Source organism: Pinus tabuliformis, chromosome 7, assembly GCF_031772625.1.
Source record: "Pinus tabuliformis cultivar Carrire ecotype Pingquan chromosome 7, CPIR1, whole genome shotgun sequence".
In the NCBI taxonomy this organism is placed as follows: domain Eukaryota; kingdom Viridiplantae; phylum Streptophyta; class Pinopsida; order Pinales; family Pinaceae; genus Pinus; species Pinus tabuliformis.
This window is the reverse complement of record NC_142293.1, coordinates 174,190,556-174,195,475: the sequence shown is the minus strand read 5'-3', so window position 1 is coordinate 174,195,475 and position 4,920 is coordinate 174,190,556.

The following is a 4,920-nucleotide window of genomic DNA, read 5'->3' as shown; positions in this document are numbered from 1 at the left end:
CTAGTCAAGCTGCATGTGAGGCCATTTGGATGTGGAAGATTCTAGTGGGATTGTTTGGTCAGAGGATGGATCCTATAGTGATCTACTGTGATAATCAGAGTTGTATCAAACTCTTTGAGAATCCAATTTTTCATGACAGGTCCAAGCACATTGATATCTGGTATCACCATCTTCAAGACTGTGTGGTCAAGAGGATCATGTTGTTGCTATATGTTTCGACCGAGGAACAGGATGCAAATATTTTCACGAAAGCATTGTTAAAATCCAAGTTCGAGTTTCACAGAAACAGGATTGGGGTTACTGATAATCCCTTTCTTGTTGAGAGGGAGTGTTGAAAATAGCAACAAGAAATGCTAAAAATAGAAGTGCTAAAAATAGCACTGCTATAAATAGCATTTCGGGATACCTTCCTATTTTAGTTAGTCCCTAAACTAAAATAGAGAAGTAAAATTCGAATTTGATCTTAGCAGCTATTTGTAAAATAATTAATTAATTCATCTTGAGTTAATTAGTTGTAGGAAATCAAACATGAAGTCTATGTGAAGACATGCAACAATTTCTCCATTGATTGAGGAAGTTATCCCTTGATTAAAGGAGATCAAGATGAGTTGTACTTTGAGTTGTAATTAGTTAGCTCAGTTAACTGAGTTAAGTCCAGTTAGATTAGTTCAAATAGTTTGTTGAACTAATTGTGAGTTCAGTTAGTTAATGCATGCATGCATGTAACTGCTGCACTTCAGATAACTGAATATTCTCTCATAAATAACTCATGCATGTCAGTTCAGTCAGAGACCCAGTTGAGATCAGGTAATGGGATAGTGTACTATCAGTTGCAGGAATATTCCTTGGAGGATATGTTTTGCATGCAGAAGGAATTCATTCCTTGTGGATTGCGTAGTTACTATTGAGGTTGATGGTTGTGTGATGAGGCCAATTCACACAAGTGGCAGCATTGGACCCCAAGAGAAACTGCGCAAGGAAATAGGAGGTTTGGAGGGCTAGAGGAAGACATATGTTGTGTCTATTCAGTTTTTGAGCATTATTGTTCGATTGTGCTGAGAGATGGATGGCTTGTGAGTTGAATCTTTGTATAATCTGAACATATTTCCACTTGCATGATATTATAGAGATTGGGGTTTTAGGCTGAGGCTTTCCCCAGAGTATTCTTCTGTGTTCATGTTTGATTGCTTTCTCATTCTCAGTTATATGTGTTCTATTTGATCTTGCTCATATTCAATTACGCTTCCGCAAAGTTTTTTGTAGAAGTAGATCTTGTATTTTGCTTTAGTATATTGCATAATCTGTTGATCTACAGTGAGAAATTTTACAAATACCTCACTAAGCTTCCTCCCAAGCTTAGCCTTTTGGTATCTCTGGTTCCTCCTCTGGAACTTCTTCCTCTCTTTTTCCAAACAATTCTATCCACACTCACTGTGGAATTACCTTCTGTGACAAATTTTACCCAATTGTTACTTTTTGGAAGTCGCCCTTCTTCTAATTCTTTGCAGTAGAACCTCTTCTCCTTCTGTGGAGCATGTCTTCTCCTCAACTTCAAAAGTTATTAGGTTGCTGCACTTTCCCCTACTCACTTCTCTCTTCTCATTTACTTCCCTTACTTCATATCCTTGCCGGGTTTTGTCATGATTCCTCTTTCTTCTCAGAGTCTATTGTTTCCTCTTCTCTTCACAACATTATTGGCTTTCTTCCTAATGTCTATTCCAACCTGCAACCACAGTGCTTTATGACTAGAGTTAACACAAAATAAAACATTATAATATATGTACCAAGATCCTCAATAATCTTCTTGTTGGTCCACTCCTTTGAACCAATTCTCATCCAAAAGTATATCATTGCTTACATCTCCCTACTATGTCTCCACACTGTTGTATCATAATGCAAGCCTGCTCTAACTACTACCTATCCTTCCTTTCTTAAAATAAAACTTCAAAACATCTCTCAAACTTCAACTTAATGTAAAATATATACAAAACAAATTTTGATATAATCTTACTCTGTTTCCCTTTTTAAGAGCTCCGTATGTACCAACTTTTCCTCCACTACTACAGTTCTTCAATATCCTTGACTCATAACGTTTTTCTCTCTCTTCTTCCAAAATTTCAGCGTTCCTATTTCAAGCTTTACCCTGTGGTCCTCAATCCTCAAGCACAAATATAAATTGTAGAACAAACAAATTAACCTTCTTTAGATTCCTCCAAATTTGATCCCGCTACAAATTCACTTTCTGTTTTCTGTACTCTGAGATTTTCAGAGTATTCAAGCTTTGATGCCGACCCAAAATTTGAGCCTGCTTACCCGCAATGCCTAGTCCTACTCTATCCAAAAAGCATTTCCTTCAGCCCTATGAAATTAGCCTTATCAATATATAAATACCTTTACTAATACAGTGAGAAGAGCAGAAAGAGTACTACCAAAACTACTGAATTCAAGTCCCATCATATATAGCCCCCGGGTATAAAGACTTTATTTGTAGTGTTACCTTTTTAACTCCTCTTTTACCCTCTCTCCGCTTTTATTAATTCTATCGCTCCAACCTTTCCTTTTATTTTGAATAGCCCCCGAAGTCAAGCCGTCTTTAATATAAACCTTGGCCACTTATGCCGAGAGCCCCAACTCTTGATTACAAAAACTGTTGGGCTTCTAGTGTTTTGAGATTTCGTGTATTGTCAACTTCACATTATCTTTACTCTGTCATAACCTCGCCAACACGCTAAATCTCCTTGAGGACCCCACAATCTCCGTCCCTTAATAGATCCAGGAAATGGAAATTATTTCTGTTTCCGTCACTTGATGGACCTTGGTCCCTAGTCTTCGAGGCTTAATTAAAAGAACTTATGGGATTCCTTCCTTCCAGATTCTCTGGTCTAGATTTCTGTTACGAGGTTTTGTCAATAGATGGTCTTGCTCCCGCAAGTGACGAACTTCACTCAGAAAGAGAAATTGGCTAAGTGTTGGGCCTTTTCAGGCTTATACTCGGTTTCAACTCTCCAAATCTTTCCGACTTGCTTCTTCCGTGTGTGGGTCGTGCTAGCTTGAACTCCAATTTTGTGGAACCTCCGCTTGTCGCCACTTGGTTGAATTCTTTGCTTATCGCCACTTTGATGATTTTTCCTCTCAGCCCTAATTAATGCCCGACACTTAATTATGAACTCCTATGGGCTTTAATTGAACAAGGTCACTGAAATATCCCCATCAACTGCTACTTCGTTAGATAACAATCCATGTTGCCCAATGAGTTTCTCAGCCCTAATCAATGCCCGACACTTAATTATGAACTCCTATGGGCTCTAACTGAACAGGGCCACTAGAATATCCCCATCAACTGCCACTTCGTTAGATAATGATCCCTGTTGCCCAATAAGTTTTAATAATTATAATTCATAAGCCCTTATGGCCTTCTGATCTTTAGGTTTGGTGCTGTTCCATTTCTGGACTCCATCAATTGTCATTCCCCGACGCTATTATCAAACGGGCTTCCATCGAAACTTCAAAAAATAAGTGTGTTTCGCCTCTATGCCTCAACTTTTGCCTTTAGTTTAATTTATGATCAATGGCTCCTTTCGATGCTGGATACTTTCAGAAGATTCATGTAGCCTCCATTAATGAATCATTGATCCTATGTTGATCAACAATCAACGCTATCTCTCCTGAGCTTATTATAACTACGTTCCTATTGTGATACACTGATATAGCAATAATATGTATATATATACCTATAGATACCTCATGAGATTCATCCACACCTGCAATATTAGATGATTGTGCATTCATACATATTGAGGATGTATATACAATTACCCAACAAGTCCCTGACTGGAAATTCAAACCTGTAGTTATCTATCCATTCCCTCATCCCTACAGTAAAATTACCAAATTTTGTTACTGTAAATTAACACACATAGACCCAAAAAAATGGTGTTCAAACCACTTACAATGCCCTTGAGCTTGTCTACATAACACTTTCTTATCGTATGGCTCATCCGAGCAACACAATCCGCTAACTAGTTACACAGATAGGTTGGTCTGATCACAATTAGTTACCGTCCTAATTTACTCAATCAAAATGCCTTAAATTCCTAGATTTAGGGCCAATTGGAATGAGCCCACTACCATTTAAGCTGCCACCATTTTGTGAATTCGAGATTCACCTTAAAGGTCTATATTTAAGGCGAAAGTTCAAATGACATGACCACTGACATTGAAGTTGCCGCAATTTCAGATTGAAGATTGGTAATACGCCAACTTATCCTCGTGTTGAACACACCTGTGCTTCGGGTATTGCAAACTCGTTATTATTTATCACTATGTAATAAGTTAATGGGTTGGAGAAGGGCTTTATGTATTACAGACTGTTAAGTATTAAGCACTATGTAATAACTTAGGTTAATGGGTTGGATAAGAATAGAGCAATAAATAAAATTAAAAAGTAATAAATCAATCCAATCCAATTAATTCAAATCCCATTCTAGCATCCCCTCCTACTTTGCTTTTCATCCTCAGTTGAGAAACAACTCGATTCCACTTCAGCAGGTGCTTAGAGCACGCTTGCAAGTAGAATGTTTTCATTTATGTTTTTGGATATTGTTAATAATAATGTGGTCATCTTACAGAAGGTCCCTACGATTCTACAGTAAGCGGCATCCGCGCATGGTTTTTCAAGTGATAATACTAATGTTGAATGGTGATTGTGATTGTGCAGAGAGTGATCCCTTTTCTCAACCTCTTCTAGAAGCTTCCCATGATGAAGCTCCCTTCTCTGGATCTTTGAATGTTTCAATGAAATCGAAGGGAAAAAATGTTGATGTCAGCTTGTACGATGAGGCTTCATCTGATCTTCCAAAGACATCAGAAGATTTCGATGTCAATCTAAATATTTTAGGAGCCCCCGGTGTAATGAAGCTC